The following is a 20,660-nucleotide window of genomic DNA, read 5'->3' as shown; positions in this document are numbered from 1 at the left end:
ACATGGATCCAAAGGGCAATGAACATGTCTTTGGCCAAAACCCCCTGAGTCTCACAAAAAACCTCCCATCAAGAAACAATCTTGACCAAACCGTAAATAAAAACGGTAGAGAATTAGTGCAGCTCTGCCGAGCCTCAGGCCTGTACTTAATGGCAGGATCAGAGGGGACTCTTTAGGGAGGTTCACGTGTTGTTCAGGTCTTGGAGCTAGTGTAGTGGACTATACCATCACTGACATGGACCCCTCCTCCTTCAGTGCATTCACTGTCAGACCATAACCAAACTAACATTTATATTAAAACACATCACTCACTAACACAAAACATACCCGAAACCTGTCAAATGTATCAAATCCAGCCAGGATACAGATGGGCTTCAGACAGCACAGACAAATTTATTCAAGCCCTCAATCCTGAAGAAATTAAAAATCTAATCACTACATTTATTAACAAAAAATTTGAAACAACTAAAGATGGTGTTAATTTGGCTATAAATGAAATAAATTACATATATAAAAAAGCAGCTTGCAAAACTGAGTTGAAAAAAAAAAAGAAAATGTTTTAGTAAAAATACATCAAAAGATGAAAAATGGTTTGACTCAGACTGCAAAACATTAAGAAAACAACTTAGAAAATGATCAAATCTGAAACAACGCTGACATAAGAACTGAATACTGTTCAAGATTAAAACAATACAAAGACACAATCAGAGCAAAAAACAAACACCATCTGACCAAACGTTTACAAGAAATAGAACATTCAATAAATCATAATCAGTTCTGGGATATGAGGAATAATCTGAGCACAACAAAACCACAAGACTTGCCAATACAAGACGGAAACATTTGGACAAACATTTAGAAAATGTATATAAAGAAATCCCTCCAAAACAACTCATTAACAATTCTGATCAGATCAAACAAAGTCTACAAACTTATGAAAACATAATTAAAAATCATCAAAACCCTCTCGACTTCCCAATTACACATGAAGAATTGATGAAAAAACTCAAAAGCCAAAAATGTCAGAGATCTTGTGGCCCTGACAGCATTCTGGGTGAAATGCTGAAACACAGCACACCTGAGCTTCAGACAGCTGCGCTCAAATTATTCAACCTTGCACTTAGTTCAGGCTGTTCTCCTGACATCTGGAGCCAGGGACTTATTACCCCTATTCACAAGAGTGGAGACCCTAATAATTTCAGAGGCATTTGTGTGAGCAGTAATCTGGGGAAGTTATTTAGCAGTATTTTAAACAATAGAATAGTAAACTTCCTTAACGAACACAGTGTCCTGAGCCCTAGCCAGATTGGCTTTCTTCCTAATTATAGAACTACAGACTAAACATGGAAAAATATTTGCATGCTTTGTCAATTTAAAAAAAGCATTTATCTATTTGGCATGACGGATTATATTACAAACTTTTACAAAGCGGTGTAGGGGGTAAAGTTTATGACATTATTAAATCAATGTATTCAAGCAACAAATGTGCAATACGAACTGGCAACAAACATACAGAACTCTTCTCCCAGAAGAGAGGAGTACGGCAGGGCTGTAGCCTGAGTCCAACACTGTTCAACATCTACATTAATGAATTAGCGGTGCAGCTGGAACAGTCTACAGCCCCTGGACTCACTCTACAAGACAAACATATCAAGCTTTTGCTGTACGCAGATGATCTAGTGCTGCTGTCACCCACCCCACAGGGACTACAGCAACACCTAGACCTGCTGGAGAACTACTGCCAGAACTGGGCCCTGGCAGTAAACCTCAAAAAGACCAGCATTATGGTCTTTCAGAAAAAGCCCAGATGTCAGGAACACAGATACCAGTTCAGTCTAGAACACACGATGCAGTACACTTACCTCGGCCTGATCATCACTGCATCGGGGAGTTTCAGTACGGCAGTGAATGCTCTCAAAGATAAAGCTCCAAGAGCTCTATATGCAATCAAGAAAACATGCCAAAATATTGAAATCAATATTTCCAATTTGGTGTAAAATCTTTGATAGTGTAATTCAGCCCATAGCGCTGTATGGAAGTGAGGTTTGGGGTCCACTCAGTGATCAGAGCTACACTAGATGGGACAGACATCCAACAGAAGCCCTACACACAGAATTCTGCAAAGTGATCCTAAAATTACAAAGGAGAACACCCAATAATGCATGTAGGGCAGAATTAGGCCGTTTCCCATTGATTATAAATATACAAAAAAGATCGCTCAAATTCTGGATGCATCTAAAATCAAGTCCCAGAGAATCGCTACATTTTAAAGCACTACAAACCCAAGAACTGGGCCCTGAAAAGAGTCCACTCAGTCAGCTGGTTCTGAGACTTACTAACCTGACTAACTCTACTAACACTAACCAGTCTCAGACCAGCACTGCTTCTCACCCAAACATCAAAATAAATCAGATTATCAAACAATCTAAACATATATATCTGGAACATTGGGATCAAGAAACCAAAACACAAAGTAAATTACAACGCTATCGAACTATAAAATTAAAATATGAATCAGAAGAATATCTCCAGAGTGTCAAAGATACAAAACAGAGCCAGATCCTGAGCAAGTACAGGCTCAGTGAGCACAGACTAGCCATCGAGACCGGCAGACACCGAAAGAGCTGGTTACCCAGAGAGCAAAGAGTGTGTGTTCACTGTGAGACAGGAGAGATCCAGACAGAGACACACTTCCTACTTCACTGTTACCAGTTTAAATCAATCAGAGACATATACATCAACAAATTCACAAACATCATAAAGAACTTTACAGCCATGACTGAAGAGGAACAAATAAAGATAATACTAGGAGAGGGACAGACAGCAGCACTGACTGCGAGATACGTGTGTGTGTCACAGCCTGAGAGACAGCAGGTGAACATGTGTGTGTGTGTGTGTGTGTGTGCTACAGCCTGAGAGACAGCAGGTGAACGTGTGTGTGTGTGTGTGTGTGTGTGTGTGTGTGTGTGCTACAGTCTGAGAGACAGCAGGTGAACATGTGTGTGTGTGTGTGTGTGTGTGTGTGAGCTACAGTCTGAGAGACAGCAGGTGAACGTGTGTGTGTGTGTGTCTGTGTGTGTGTGTGTGTGTGTGTGTGTGCTACAGTCTGAGAGACAGCAGGTGAACATGTGTGTGTGTCTGTGTGTGTGTGTGTGTGTGTGTGTGTGTGCTACAGTCTGAGAGACAGCAGGTGAACATGTGTGTGTGTGTGTGTGTGTGTGTGTGAGCTACAGTCTGAGAGACAGCAGGTGAACGTGTGTGTGTGTCTGTGTGTGTGTGTGTGTGTGTGTGTGTGTGTGCTACAGTCTGAGAGACAGCAGGTGAACATGTGTGTGTGTCTGTGTGTGTGTGTGTGTGCTACAGTCTGAGAGACAGCAGGTGAACATGTGTGTGTGTGTGTGTGTGTGTGTGTGTGTGTGTGTGCTACAGTCTGAGAGACAGCAGGTGAACATGTGTGTGTGTGTGTGTGTGTGTGTGTGTGCTACAGTCTGAGAGACAGCAGGTGAACATGTGTGTGTGTGTGTGTGTGTGTGTGTGTGTGCTACAGTCTGAGAGACAGCAGGTGAACATGTGTGTGTGTGTGTGTGTGTCACAGCCTGAGAGACAGCAGGTGAACATGTGTGTGTGTGTGTGTGTGTGTGTGTGTGTGTGTGTGTGTGTTACAGTCTGAGAGACAGCAGGTGAACGTGTGTAATGTGTATAATAGGAGTATTATGTCTGACCTCAGTGTGTTTCCCTACTGTCCACCACAGTGACCCTCAGCCTGTGTGTGTTTATATGTTACAGTTTTTCTCAGTCCCTTTGGTACATTTCTCAGATCAGAATTGAAATTCTCAAAACTACCTGTTCAATCTTCACATCATTGTGTCACTTGTGCACATCAAAAAGGCAGTTTCTCATTTCTTTAAACAAGTTGCAAATGTTTTGGTACATCCATGCAAATGATTATGTACAATTCTCTGCTGTTTCCTACATTATCAATTGCTTATGTCATGTTGCTCAAAATGTATTATATAGATCTTTATATAGATCTCTGTGCTATTGTCTTACCGCTCAAAACATCTAGTCATTAGTTCATCGTATAAGTCATTAAATGCAAAATGGTTGATCTAGTTGTCATAAACTGTCAAGCATATTTTCTACACATCTCTATTAGACTTTTTGTAAATTTGCCATGAATTGTTCAAGTGAATCTTGACTCTCACTAATGAAGAGAATATAGATCAACCAATTATAAACCAATTCTCTGAAATAGCTCAAAGGTGCATTTCATGACCCTTCATTTGGAAAGCATATATAGACAGAGGACAACACAAAAGTTACAAATTCTGACGATGGATGAACATCCAGAAAACGATCAGGGTCAACAGCCGAGAGGAAGAAGAGGATTAAGGATGCGACTGAGAAAAACTGTAAACACTGTGGTATGAAATGTTCACACAAGTTCTTATTTTTTACACTGTTTATTTAAGTTTATATTGTTATAATATTTTTTATTATATTATTTTGATATTTTCATTGTTATAATACACTCACCTAAAGGATTATTAGGAACACCTGTTCAATTTCTCATTAATGCAATTATCTAATCAACCAATCACATGGCAGTTGCTTCAATGCATTTAGGGGTGTGGTCCTGGTCAAGACAATCTCCTGAACTCCAAACTGAATGTCAGAATGGGAAAGAAAGGGGATTTAAGCAATTTTGAGCGTGGCATGGTTGTTGGTGCCAGACGGGCCGGTCTGAGTATTTCACAATCTGCTCAGTTACTGGGATTTTCACGCACAACCATTTCTAGGGTTTACAAAGAATGGTGTGAAAAGGGAGAAACATCCAGTATGCGGCAGTCCTGTGGGCAAAAATGCCTTCTTGATGCTAGAGGTCAGAGGAGAATGGGCCGACTGATTCAAGCTGATAGAAGAGCAACTTTGACTGAAATAACCACTCGTTACAACCGAGGTATGCAGCAAAGCATTTGTGAAGCCACAACACACACAACCTTGAGGCTGATGGGCTACAACAGCAGAAGACCCCACCGGGTACCACTCATCTCCACTACAAATAGGAAAAAGAGGCTACAATTTGCACGAGCTCACCAAAATTGGACGGTTGAAGACTGGAAAAATGTTGCCTGGTCTGATGAGTCTCGATTTCTGTTGAGACATTCAGATGGTAGAGTCAGAATTTGGCGTAAACAGAATGAGAACATGGATCCATCATGCCTTGTTACCACTGTGCAGGCTGGTGGTGGTGGTGTAATGGTGTGGGGGATGTTTTCTTGGCACACTTTAGGCCCCTTAGTGCCAATTGGGCATTGTTTAAATGCCACGGCCTACCTGAGCATTGTTTCTGACCATGTCCATCCCTTTATGACCACCATGTACCCATCCTCTGATGGCTACTTCCAGCAGGATAATGCACCATGTCACAAAGCTCGAATCATTTCAAATTGGTTTCTTGAACATGACAATGAGTTCACTGTACTAAAATGGCCCCCACAGTCACCAGATCTCAACCCAATAGAGCATCTTTGGGATGTGGTGGAACGGGAGCTTCGTGCCCTGGATGTGCATCCCACAAATCTCCATCAACTGCAAGATGCTATCCTATCAATATGGGCCAACATTTCTAAAGAATGCTTTCAGCACCTTGTTGAATCAATGCCACGTAGAATTAAGGCAGTTCTGAAGGCGAAAGGGGGTCAAACACAGTATTAGTATGGTGTTCCTAATAATCCTTTAGGTGAGTGTATATATAAAGCTTTAGCAATATTGTATTTTTTACAGTCATGCCAATAAAGCAATATTGAATTGGATAGATAGATAGATAGATAGATAGATAGATAGATAGATAGATAGATAGATAGATAGATAGATAGATAGATAGATAGATAGATAGATAGATAGATAGATAGATAGATTAATTTTTTCACTGTCAAAGCAGACACTGACTATGCTTGTGTGATGCTCATAACATAAGGCCATTTTTATATTATACTTCAGTATTTGTATATTTTATACTACATTTTCTAACAGAAGAGCATTTGGGTTTTCTGGAAGTCAGTTGTCGGTATCCAGTGTGATCAGAGTTATCATATGAATAGCATAGCTCAGAACTCATAGATCATTGATTCTGGGTGAATCTGATGAGAAACTCTGAGAAATCTCGAGCTGCAAGTCCAGTCAGCTTTATTTCTATAGTGCTTTATATACAGACGAAGCAGCTTCACAGTGATAAACAGGGCAATAATGTTCCAGTGATGCAGACCAAATTCAGTTACGCTGTAAAGCAGCTCTGAAAAGAGGACAATAGTAATTGGTTGATTTGGTTTTTAAGTTTTAAAGTGAACTGTTAAAGTCAGTTCATGTTGATTCAGTTTGGTTTAATAACTGGAGTTTTGCCAACTCTAAGGATGCTGACACACATTGAGACATCGGTTTGAGACATTACTTTAATAGGTCACATATTCTCGAGCGTTCTCTGAGATTGATGCGGTACATTCTCCGATCATTGGACCACAGGGACAGACGTCAGAGCTGAACTTTCAACAGATTTATGCTTTTCCACAGCACTTGATCTCACTTTACGCAGCCCTTGCTGATTATAATGAACAGTAAATGTTGATCGGACCATTTTTCACTCAAATTGAGGGTAAAAACCACAAACTATCAGTATTCCAAAGATAATAATAACAGCAGTAATTGCATGTAGTGCAGAGGGGGAAGAAAAGTGTGTTTTGCACCCGCTGCCTGTCTATAAATCACCCAACACATAATTCCATCAGTCATACGTTTGTTTTTCATCTGGTTGAGACATGCACATGCACCTTAAGGAGCGCTGCGAATCACAAGCCAGTCTCGCTCTCGTCTTCTTCATACATGTGTTTGTTGAATCTGTGTGCGTTTGACTTCTGAAGGAAATCATTCTTCTGAAGAATAGTTCACCAGCAACACTTCTGCATCCTCTGTGTTATAGAATATGATTTGTTATGGGATATGAAATGTTGTTTTTGACAGCTCCTCTTTGCCTGTAACCTTTCCAAAAGGTTCAAAGCTTCAGAAACCCCACGGGGAACATTACTAGACGCTTAGATTAGACTTGTAAAGTTGCAGCTCTCAGGCAAGCAAAGCCGATATTGTTGAGAAAAAACAAAGCTTCCTCTTTAGGTGTGTATTTCGCAACACTGTTTGAGATATGGGGAGATGGATTTATGAGTGAACTTAAGTAACAATTGCCTTTGAAGATCATGCATGAATTCTTGTTCTGGGATTCGTATAATCGTAGAGTCCCATATGATACTTTTCATCTTTCGCTGTGTGGTTGGGTGTGGGGTATGGTGGTCCCTCATGTGCCCCTCCACCTTTAATGTTATCTGAGAAATGATTACTGCAAACCTTACATGTCTGAAGTATCTCCATGTGCAAATCTCAGATTTTCAGGAATTATCCCATTTTCTCTTTGGGTGTGAATTCCTGACACAAACCTCATGTTACCTTTGAAAAAGCCATGCTGCTTATTGCATCCAGCAGACAAAGTTTCCAAATTTGTTCATATTTGATTGAGTACACTGAGGTTCCATGATCTAAAATGTGCTTCATGTAAAAGCATCTAAATTAAATATAAATGGTTTTATGCAGGGCAAAAATATTATGTAATATGACTGAATCAACCTGCTACATATGGTTCCCTGGTAAAAAAAAAAAAAAGTAATATATTTAAAATGCATTTATTTCATACTGAGTATAATTAAAATCTATAAACATATTTATTGACAGATAACTAGAGACTTACTCATATAAACATTATAATTAAACTGTATTTTGAGTACTTGTCCACAATGCACATTTCTCAACACTAAGCCTAAAATGTGTTTTAATGTCACTACTGGTGAGGATTGTATGATCTTTGAATAATATCAATATTTAAATGCAAGATATTTAAAGTGTACCTGAAGTATACTTGCAATAGTTCCACTTTAGCACAACCAGATTTACTTCAATATATCTTTAGTTGGACTTCAGCACAATTAAAGTGCATTAAGCACAAAATTAGTTTTTAAGATTTTAAGTATACCAGTTTAGTATATAAAAGTACAATTCCAGGATACTTTTATTAAGCACATACTTAAATGTATTTATAGTATACTTATCATGAAATAAATGTATTTCAAATACATGTATATTTATTTTTCACTAGGGTTACACTAATAAAAGTCTTTTATTAAGGATCTGATGCAGCAGAAAAGCTGCAAATCACCACTTTTTACAGTGTATGCAAGCCGATCAGGTCAAGTTGTTTTCCATATCTTTTAGATATCTTTATGATGCAGATGACTGCTGATCTCCAGGCTGGCGTATTAGTGCTGGCAAATGGTGATGAATCTTCCTCTTTGAAGCTGCTGTATGTCTTTCATGTCCTCTGGCTTAATGACCACATGTGCAGATCAACAGTGTTGTCACAACAGCACCACGTCTTAGTCCAGATCACTGTTGTTGAATTAAAGACATGTTTACTGTGTCAACAGTGCTTTAATATACACGAAAAAATGGGTTACACTTTATTTCGATAGTCCACTTTAGACATTCTACTAACTATAAGTAACTTTGTAACTACATATAAACTAATTCTCATTAATTTGCAATTACATGTCTACTAACTCTCAGTAGGGTAGGTTTAGGGTTAGTAGAATAAGTTGACATATACTTGCAAAGTTTCTAATACTCAGTATGTTGTATGTTGTGGACCCATCAAAATAAAGTGTTAGAAGATATTAAGCAGACAGTCTACTAATACTCTAATGGCTGCTAGATGACATGGCGTTGCAAAGTTACTTACTGTTAGTAGAATGTCTAAAGTGGACTATCGAAATAAAGTGTTACCAAAAAATGGACTGTCTTGTTTGACTGACTCAATACATTTGGTAGCACTGATTGCACTTAAAGCTATGCTTAAAAATATGAATGAATGAATACTATTTTTAAAAATAATTTCTACTCTGAACTACTCTGAAAATCTCATGTTTTAAATTTGCCCTGCATACTGCATTGCTAATGGGATTTCTGGCATAAATTGGAACTAATCCTAAAGGACCTGTAAGGACTCAAACGAGATCCTATGGCAGGGCTCTTTTTAGCTCCAATCCTGAACAACCTCAGAAAGGTCTTCAGATTCATAGATACTAATAGTCGCATTTGGCTTCATATAGTAGCACTACTCATTTCCATAGTCTGTCCTTCAACAATGAATGCTGTAAAACTCAGAAAGCATTTCAAATATATGATTCAGAAATACATAGGAAAAATCACTATGTAAATGATTGCTGCTGTATACCAAGATTTGATTTAAAAAAAAAAACTGATTTAAATATACATGGATGTTTTTGAATTAGACCATTAGATGGTTTTTATTTGCATATATGATCTCTATAAAAATTACCTGATGGTAAATATTATTTAAAAAGTGTTTTACCGATTCTTCATTCTGGGGATATTATATACTGTGACAAACTAAATGACAACCTAAATTGAGTAAAAATCAGCTGATTTGGAATGAAACTCTTCAACACAACTCTGAAAAATGGCAATTCTGGAAATAAAATACAATTACAATTCATAAGATGTTATTTGATTCTTGGCATAATTTTAGAGTATTCTTTTTTAATCTTGTGAAATCCTGGAGGAATGGTTCCAAATTATGATTATGAAATCCCATTAGAAATCCTGCATATTCCATGTGTGCAAAACATGATACATTGGTAGATGATCATTTCAAAGAAAACCCATCATCCTCACTTATGAATTTAATTATTAGTCATGCTATGATATTTATGTAACAGTATATTTTTATAGACAAACCGTGTTTGTTAGTTTTCAGTATAAACTGAATGTTTACAGATTCCCTCCCCGATTATTCTTTCTCTCTCTTTTTGTTTGAAGTAAATGCACATGTGAGTTGGAGGAAAGATTGATGTCATAATGAGTGTGATGGCATGCTTTAGTCATTTAAACTGGCAGTATCATCTCAAATTATTTCATGGCTTTCTGCAATGATACATTGAGAGCAGGTCCAGACAGGAGCGGAGATGTAAGAGTGAAGGCTGAGTGTTACAGTGCCTGGAGGATATGAGGAGCTCACTCTGTGTTCACGCTGGAAAAACTGTGCATGTATGATCTCTGCTTTAACTCTTTTCAGTTGCACTGAGTTGAGTTTTGAATGCACTCTATAAATATGTGATGGTGAGGTCTCAGTGTTTGCAGCGTAAACTTGTTGAGTAGTTGCTCATAGTTTCCTTTTTATCATGTTTAAAGATGCAATGAAGCGGAAGTAGCAGCACATATTGTGATATACATCCGAGTGCAATGGAAATTATTGAAAATTATTGGTTCTATGTATCTGTTGCTGGCTGGATGTTGAGATGTGGATGCTGCATTAAAAAAATGAATGTGAGTTTGCAGTTTGTTGTAGAAGGCTGGGTTTAAGTGGACTGAATGACTGGAGAAGTCCTGCATACATCACCAGAGACAAGTCTGTTGCTTTCCCCCTGAAGATCTAGTCATGACATTTAAAAAAAAAACTAACATATGCATGGATGAATCGTCCACTATAACATGCATTTTGAAAGTAAATAGGATAAATTTTCATTTCATGCCAATTTTAAACTATTTGGTAACACTTTAGTTTAGGGACCAATTCTCATTATTAACTATTAGCATGCATATTACTAACATTTTGGCTGTTTATTAAAGCCCATTAATGCCTTATTCTGCATGACTGTAACGAGGAGTCAGTGACGTTAGGATCCATGTGCAGCTTTATTAAAACAGAATGCAAGTCAAACAGGCAGAGTTCAATCACGGGCTTCAAACACAACGTAGGTAAGACAGAATCAAAGTCAGAGTTCAGGCTGAAGATCAGGGCAGGCGGCAAATACACAGGATAATCAAATGACAAGGCAGATTGAATCAGAGTAGGCAGGCGGCAGAGAATCAGAGTCCAGTAAACAGTCCAGGTCATACACGGGGAATCACACACGGAATAAACGCTCGGAAATGTTTGCATGGCAAGACAAGACTTCGCAATGAGGAAGCTGGGAGAACAGTTTAAATAGTTCAGAGTCAATGGGAAACACCTGTGAGTGTAATCAGCCACAGGTACGGGGTATATGGGAAATTAAGTCCAATGATAGTTAGTACTCAGTTGACGGTGCCCTCTGGTGGTGAGCGGAGGGAGCCACAGAGGCTGAATTCGTGACAGAGCCCCTCCTATGTGAGCGGCTCCTGACACGAGGAGGCAAACAAAAAACGGTCTTCCTCGAGGTCTTGGGGCAGGTCTGTCCGGATGGTCTCTGTGGAAATCAGTAGTGAGTGAAGGGTCTAGAATATCATCAGCATTGATCCAGGACCGCTCCTCAAGACCGTATCCCTCCCAGTCCACAAGATACTGGAGGAACCTGCCCCGACGACGAGAGTCCAGGATTTCATGGACCCGGTAAGCCTCCTGGCCGTCGATGATGATGGGAGGAGCTCTCTGGTCACCAGCCTCATCTAGGACCTCCTCTCCTCTCGGACCACCAGCAGGCTTGACCAAGGAGACATGAAAAGTGGGTGAGATACGATAATGGGCAAGCAAAGCTAATCTAAATGAAACTGGAGTGATTTGTCTAATGATTTTGAAAGGACCCACGTACCTGGGACTGAGATTCTTGCAGGGTAACCGGAGCCGTATGTCATGGGTGGACAACCATTGCCCTGGTTGGTAGTTGGGATTGGCTCGCCGATGACGATTGGCCTGTTCTCTGGTGCGACTAACTGCTCTTTGTAGACAGACGTGAGCATTGTTCCACATCTCCTCACTGCATTGTAACCATGAGTTAACCGCAGGTAAGTCCGAGGGTTCTCCAGACCACGGAAACAATGGGGGTTGGAAGCCTAGGATGCATTGGAAGGCGGTGAGACCTGTAGATGGCTTGCAAAGTGAATTTTGAGCATACTCGGCCCATAGCAGCTTTTGAGAAACGATCAATTACTGTGAGAATGGTAGTGTGGCCCTGAGAGGATGGTAGGTCAGTCACGAAGTCAATGGCGATGTGTGACCATGGTATTTGTGGGATGGGTAATGGCTCAAGGAGGCCGGCAGGTAATTGACGTGGAGATTTGGAAGTATTGCAGATGGTGCAGTTCTGGATGAACGTGATGTGTCAGTTCGTAGAGAGGGCCACCAGAACTTATTGTTGAGGAGTTGTACTGTAGCCGCTATACCTGGATGGCCGGAACTAGGGTTAGTGTGTACCAGTTACATTACTCTCTGTCTTAGGGCCTGTGGAATGTACGTGAGGTTGGGTGGAGTTTCAGCCGGTGGTGGCTCGGTGACCTGGGCTTTCGGCGATTTCGGTTATTATGTCCCACTGCACAGGTGCGAGAATGATAGTGGATGGAATGATGGGTTCTTGATCTGGGGATAGGAGGTCAGACTCATGAAGTCGAGAGAGAGCATCTGCCTTGGTATTTTGAGAGCCTGGACGATAAGTAACTCTGAAATCGAATCTGGTGAAGAAGAGTGACCATCTGGCTTGTCGATGGTTGAGTCATTTGGCTGATTTCAGATACTCTAGGTTACGGTGATCAGTGAGAACAGTGAACGGATGCTTAGCCCCCTCCAGCCAGTGACGCCACTCCTCGAATGCTGCCTTCATTGCGAGGAGTTCACGGTTGCCAACGTCATAATTCTGTTCTGTAGAGTTCAATTTACGGGAGAAGAACGCACAGGGGAAAAGTTTGGGAGGTTCACCCTGGCGTTATGAAAGCACTGCCCCATTGCCTGTGCTGGAAGCATCTACTTCTACTATGAATTCACGTTCGGGATCGGGATGGTGCAGGATGGGAGCGGTCGTGAATTTCTCTCTTAGTGAACGGAACGCTGCTATAGCCGTCGAAGACCAGGTGAGACGTTGGGTTCCCTTTTTGATCATGGACGTCATGGGGGCAGCGATTGTGCTGAAGTTACGGATGAACCGTCGATAGAAGTTGGCAAATCCTAAGAAGCGTTGTAGTTCCTTGAGAGTGGTAGGCTGGGGCCAGTGAACCACCGCCTTTACCTTTTTCTCATCCATGGCGACCCCTCCAGAGCTGATCACATACCCGAGGAAAGAGATGGTCTCTTGGTGGAACCCGCATTTCTCTGCCTTGGCGTGTTGTATGAGACGTTTCAGGACTGCTCTGACGTGTTTAACATGTTCCTCATAAGTTTCGGAGTAAATCAGTATGTCATCAATGTAAACAATTACCCATTGGTTCAGCATGTCTCTGAAAACGTCATTAATGAAAGCCTGAAACACTGAAGGACTGTTGGACAGGCCAAATGGCATAACAAGATATTCGTAGTGCCCCGTCGTGGTGGAGAATGCAGTCTTCCTTGCGAATGCGAATGAGATTGTAGGCACAACGAAGGTCCAGTTTGGTGAAATATCTTGCTTGTCTGAGTTGTTCGAGAGCAGCTTTCACCTTGCTGAAGGCCTCGGCTAGATCCTGATAGACACTGGGAAGTGGGTCTTTTAAGGAAGTCTCGCTCCTCCTCTTGACGGGCATGCTGTGAAGACAGTTATGAAGACAGAAGTCTGACCATTGAATGATTTGTCTCTTAGTCCATGAGATAGAGGGGTTATGCTGCTCCAGCCATGGAAGGCCGAGGATGACGGGATTTTTTGGTGATTGGAAGACAAACAGGCGGATGGTTTCAGTATGGAGGACTCCGGTGCTCAACTGCAGATCTTCAGTGGTGAATTTGATGCAACCGGAGCCCAGAGGTCAGCCATCTAGCGCTGCGACTGCCAAGTGAGAGTCATAGGGAACAAGGGGAATATTATTTTCCTTAGCGAATGATACATCGATGAAGTTTCCTCCAGCCCTTGAGTCGATCAATGCTACTGTCTCAATGATCCTCCCATTGACCTCCAGAGTGACTGCAATCTCTAAACTGGTAGTAGATTTGGAAATTGAGCTCACCGCAGCGGGATTGCCAGATGGACGAGTGAGACAGGCTGCACGTAGATGTCCCGGTAATCCGCAGTACAAATATAAACTCTGTCGAATGCGTCTCTCTCTCTCTTCCTTGCTGATGTGTGTTAAGCCAATTTGCCGGAGTTCTACGTCTGAGTTAGCTGCTGAAAGTGTCATGGGAGAAGTGGGCAGACGGTTGGTGCGACGAGATCGAAGGAGATTGTCGATCTTGATGGACAGCTCGATGAATTGTTACAGTGATTTTCCCTCGTCACGACAGGTGAGTTCGGACTGCAACACATATATACATATACATATATACAACTTTATATAAAGAGCTTATCAATAGCATAGTTACATTTTGTGACAAAATAAAAAATCAGGCAGTTGAGATTTGCTAGATAGTATATGTCACTATATGTACTGACAAAGATAAATAAAAAATAAATGAGTGTAAAAGAGTTTAAAACATGATTTATATGAGGTATAAGAGTTCAGAACCTCTGTTCAGTGACTATATATGACCTCTATTAGCAAGGGTTCAGAGAAAGGTCAAAGGTCATGCTCAGTGTCAGAGCAGCGCTGCTGAAGAATAGGAATGTTAATGAGTCAAATTTGATGTGACAAAAGACATAATGGAAAGAAGAGAAAAGCCTTTGTGTCTCACCAAAAAGACAGAAAGCCTGGTGATACAGCGCTGATGAATATTAACCTGAACTCACAGACACTAACTAACTCCCTAAATGCTCCAGTTAGTGTACAACAGCGTCCAAAGGCAGAGACAGACAGAGACGGATGTGCTTGGAGAGGGTATTGTCTTCTCCTGTGCTCTCTCAGGGTTTCTCTGGGCTTACAGAAGCAGATCTGTCAGTGGTTTTGTCCAGTCTCTGAATGTGGGAAGGTGTCAAAAGAGTCTTTTCAAGGCTGCGTCTCAGAGGGGAAAGTGAACACCGGCTCTGCTATCTTCCATTGTTGAAGGTATCTTGGGAAAAGAAAGTAGCACACTGGCATTCTGTGCTGTAACTGGTGTCATAACCCGCCTTTGTAAATGAGAGACTTTCTAAAGACTCAATCTCCCGTTACATTAAAGACAGAAGAAGCCAGAAAGCCGCTGAGGACAGGGAGGAGTCCAGCAGCATCTGAATGGAGCTGCTGCAAAGAGATGTTTGGTGCCATAAAGACATTAATTAAGCACAGGTGCCTCCTATAGAGGATCTCTGTGAAACATTAGCAGACCATTGTCTTGTTCTGGCCTTTGTCTCAAGGTACACCAGACACTAATGCAGGACTTTATAGTCTTATTCAGCTTTCAACTGAATGCAGTTCTTTAATGACTTACTTCTGTTTTCCTTGAATACATGCAAATGAAAATACATTTAGAAAAGCACAGTGGAAGATCAGTGTATTTTTTAAACATTTATGACATTAAGTAATTTTTAAGATCGATTCATAAACATTTTTAACATTCTGTATTATGTTGTAAAATAAAACAATATGTCTTTATATATGGTTATAGTTTACTTAAAAACTTGATGTACCTCATATTGTTTTTACTTCATATTTTATCTGCATACATGTCCAATAGTTTCTTAAATGCTTATATTGTTACTTTAAAACATTTATATTTAAAATGTATTTTAATGTTGGAAACATATTTATCTACTATTTATTTATTTATTTTTTAAATAGACTTTGTTTGTACTTACAATACTGTGTGTTTCAAATACATTAATATTATATATAATTATATACTATAAAATATCTTAGCCAGGAAAAATAGGGAGGGGAAGTTTAGAGTCAGCTCCTGAAATGTGCGTTCTCAGTGGCTTTTAACGTTTGAACACTGAAAAAAAATTAATTCTGTCATCTGAATTAAAACAAAACTATAAAATCACTGGCATTCCCCTCACACATGTGCCTACTATATGATGAAGGTAGATTGAAACTTTTTCTCAGGACAAAGTTGTCTTATATTTTTTATGTAAATTATGTTTTTTGTCAATTAAATTCATACAGTTTGTTATTTATAATATTTGTTGGCCAAAATAATGTTCTAATATTTTCCATGTTGCTGTTTACATTTTAATGTTTTATGAATTTTGTAGTGTTTCATAATTGTTTTAGATTTTTGCTAAGCCGGGCTTTTTAATGGCAGGTTCCATTGTGACAACTTACCCCATATAGTGCAACAACATGCTGGAATCATGTATTGGGATCGCAAAAAGTCAGTGTTTTCCAGTGAACTGTATCGATTCTTTCTGGGCACTAATAGTTCAAGTTTAAGTCCAACAGCATTTTTGTTATGTGTGTGTGCTTGTGTAAAAATGTACTTTGCAAGATTAAAACATCCTGAGAAAACCCTGAGAAATCTTCTCTGACATGAGTTTGCTCTGGCAATTCGAATTTCAGTCTTCACGTACACTGTTTTTACAGCAGATGCTGAGAAAAGTAATCTGTAAATATACTTTCCAAATGCTTCATTAAATGGTGAATGTTTTGTTGATTGATCTGAGTGAAATGAACAGGTAGCTTCACGCCTCTATTACCTGCAGCTTTGAGGCCTGTCAGATAATCACTCCCAATATAACAACTGCAGCTCTCATTAATAAATATGACCCTTGTTAGCTGTCCTGAAAGACCGTTTTTGTTTTCAGAGATATGTTTGGCCAAGACTGAGACGCTTTCAATGCAAATCATACTTGTTATGACAAATCATTTTTGATGGCTAGACAATATAAAATATAAATTGGCAAGACAATATAAATTTTTTGCAAGAAGAAGCCTGAGAATATTTTCCAGGTAAAGTAAAGCTTTCTTGTCGGGACCGAACAGGTGAAGTCTTGCTGCAGGTGACAGTCGTTCAGAATCCTGAAAGAGAAACAAGTTTGCACACAATAAAAGCACAGCATGCAGGATGTTACATAGACAGCTTTTGGATTCAGGCCATTAACCCATTCACACTACAATTATAAAGCTATCTATTTTTAGAATAGCTTGTAAAAAGCAAACCAACTGCACGTTGTCTCATCTCTGCAACTGAAAGCACACAAGTTTTCAAGGCGATGTGTTGCCAGTGTCATGTCCTTGATGGTTTTTATTCAAAATGACTTGCAGTACATCTATTATATGTAAATGGATGTTAACTCCATCCACTGGCGGTTTAACAGATGTGGCGTCCAGGAACTCATATAGCAGTCGTTCTAAATGCTTAATGTCTTCAGGTTGCTGATTGGCTGGTATCCAGAAGTCATTGTCTCACTCCGTCCCCAGCTGTTGCAGAATAGATGCGTCATTTTCTCACAAAAGACACAGTCACATGACATAGCTCTTGACTATGCCACTTTTGCTCTGAACGTGTGTCAGCTTACATAGTCATATTGCATAGTGATATACAGAAAATAATTAGATATTTAAATCTGTGCTGTCAAAATCCATCTTTGATTATGTGAATGTGGTTTAAATTATCCAATCACAGCACATCATTGTCAGACACAGTCTAAAAGTGGGCCTAAAAGAATATTTTCATTTTAATTCAGAAAGTAACAACAGGCAGTATGATTTGACGTATCTTGTTTGAAGAAACAGTCACATTTTATATATTTGGCAGATGCTTTTATCCAAAGTATTTTTCCGGTAGCACTTTATTCCATGTGGTAACATTAACTGCATTAGTTAATATGAGCTAACAGTAAAATATACTTCTAAAGCATTTGTTACTCTTAATATTATTACCATCAATAGTTGTGCAGTATCTGTTAGTATTATTTAATGGACCCGAGCCAAAATGAACTAACAATGAACGGTTGTATTTTTATAACTAAATGCTATAACAAATGTATTGATAATGCTTTGTTAATGTTAATTAATGTATTATTAACTAATGGGACTTATGAACTACTTATCAAGTAATTATCAACTAATGGGATCTTTTTGTAATGTGTTATTGATATCTTATTTCAGATTCTCATGTTTGAGGTCTCTCACCCTCATACCCATTACAAAAAAATAAAATAAAAATGCACTATATTGTCACGGTTTATGGGCTCACGGTGTCATCCTCGCTCTGTTTGTGTGTGTATGTGGGTGTGGCTGATTGAGGCTGATTCGCTACAGCTGCGAATCATTATCAGCGCTACATAAGACGCTCTCACGCTGTCCTGTGTTGTCAGATCCTTGGATTGCCTGCCATGTCATGGTCACTGAGTTCCACTCGTTCCTGTTTCCGGATTCTTCGTTTCCAGATCTCAGTCGTCCCCTGGACTCCGCCACCGGACACTTGGCCGCACCTTGCATCCCTGCGTTACCGAGCCAGACAGACACGTTGCCTTCTAGTTTTCTGACTGTTGCTATTCTGACGTGTTTTTCCAATAAACCGTTATTGTTTCCGCAGCTTGAATCCTCCAGTCTCTCATTAAGACAGAAGGATCTGACCAGAAGATGGATTCAGCGGAGACTTTCAGTTTTCAGGAACTGTTAAGAAGCAACAGCACTCGGTATTGATCAACAGGAGGAGCACATGTTGAACACTGGACGAGCTGTACAGGCATTGGTAACGCAGGTGTCGGAGCTCACCACCCAGCTACAATTTTTAAGATCACCCTCTGCGCCACCCCCTTGGGGCTCACAACACCACGCAGCGCCTGCGGGATCGTTTTCACTGGCCTGGCCTGGAGGCCGAAGTCAAGCGCTTCTGTCAGGCATGCGCCGTCTGCCAAAAGACGTCACCCAAGACACCCCCCCTTCGCCCCTCATTCCGCTTCCCATCATAGAGGCGCCCTTCGAGCGCATCGGGATGGATCTAGTGGGGCCGTTGTCAAAATCGGCCCGGGGCCACGAACACATCTTGGTGATCGTCGATTATGCCACCCGCTACCCTGAGGCTGTCCCCCTGAGAAAGGCAACAGCGAAGAACATCGCGCAGGATCTCTTCCTCCTCTTTAGCCGGGTTGGTCTACCAGCTGAAATCCTGACCGATCAGGGAACTCCATTTATGACCTCTGCCGCCTGCTCCGGGTAAAGCAGCTGCGGACTTCCGTGTACCACCCTCAGACGGACGGCCTCGTTGAACGCTTTAATCAGACCCTAAAACAGATGTTGCGGAGAGTAGCGGCCGAGGACCGGCGAGACTGGGATCTACTGCTGCCATATGTCCTCTTCGGTATACGTGAAGTTCCGCAGGCTTCCACCGGCTTTACCCCCTTTGAGCTCCTTTTCGGGAGGCAGCCCCGAGGCCTGTTAGACGTGGCCAAGGAAGCTTGGGAACACCAACAGCCCACACCACATCGGTCCCTCGTTGAGCACGTCACCGAAATGCGGCAACGCATAGACCGGGTCATGCCATTAGTCCGGGAGCATATGGCCAAAGCCCAGCAGGCCCAACGACGGCATTACAACCGACCAGCTCAGCCCCAAGAGTTCCAAGCAGGCGACCGGGTGATGTTGCTGGTTCCCACGTCCGCCTGCAAGTTCCTGGCTACTTGGCAGGGGCCCTACACGGTGGTGGAGCGTGTGGGGCCCGTCACGTATAAGGTGCGTCAGCCCGGAAGACGCAACCCCAAGCAGTTATATCACGTCAACCTCCTGAAGAAATGGGTGGGGGCCCCGGCGCCAACCGTTGCCCTGGCCACCGTGGAACCAGTAACTGTGGACATCAACCCGGAACTCTCGGCACCACAGAAGGCTGAGCTGCGGCACCTGGTCGGTCAGTTCCCAGATGTGTTCTCCCCGGTGCCAGGACATACCAACCTCCTGCAACATGACATCAGGACGCCCCCAGGACTTGTGGTAAAGCAACGGCCCTACCGGATCCCTGAGGCTCGTCGGCGGGCTATTGAGGAAGAGGTCCAACATATGCTGAAGTTGGGGGTGATTGAGCCATCCCATAGCCCATGGTCCAGTCCCATCGTCCTGGTACCAAAGCCGGACTGTACCCTCCGCTTTTGTAACGACTTCCACCGCCTCAACGAAACCTCCGAATTTGACGGATACCAATGCCCCGGGTGGATGAGCTCCTGGACCGCCTCGGGAGGGCCCGGTATATCTCTACCCTGGACCTCACCAAAGGCTATTGGCAGGTGCCATTGACCGAATCCGCCAAACCCAAGACCGCCTTCTCCACCCCCAGCGGCCACTGGCAATATCGGGTCCTTCCCTTCGGCCTACACGGAGCTCCGGCCACGTTCCAGAGGCTGATGGATGTCCTCCTGCGGCCGCACCAGCAGTATGCGGCCGCCTACATCGACGACGTGGTCATCCACTCGGAGCGTTGGGAGGACCATCTGGATCGTCTGCTGAGGGTGCTGACGGACCTTCGACGGGCTGGGCTCACCACCAACCCTGCCAAGTGTCATCTGGCGCTCTATGAGGCGAAGTACCTGGGCTTTCAGGTGGGACGGGGCCTCATCCGGCCGCAAGACAAGAAAGTGGAAGCCGTCCGCGCCGCTCCGAGGCCCAACACAAAGACCCAGGTACGAGCATTCTTAGGGTTGGCGGGATACTATAGATGCTTCATCCCTAACTTCTCCTCTCTAGCCGCCCCCTTGACAGACCTAACCAGGAAGGGGCAGCCTGAGCGCGTCACATGGGGACCAGAGGAGGAGAAGGCGTTCAGACGAATCCAACGGGCGCTAACGGAGAAACCCGTCTTGTGCGCCCCGGACTTCGGC

This window comes from Barbus barbus (assembly GCF_936440315.1).
Source record: "Barbus barbus genome assembly, chromosome: 40".
In the NCBI taxonomy this organism is placed as follows: Eukaryota; Metazoa; Chordata; class Actinopteri; order Cypriniformes; family Cyprinidae; genus Barbus; species Barbus barbus.
This window is presented reverse-complemented; position numbering follows the sequence as displayed.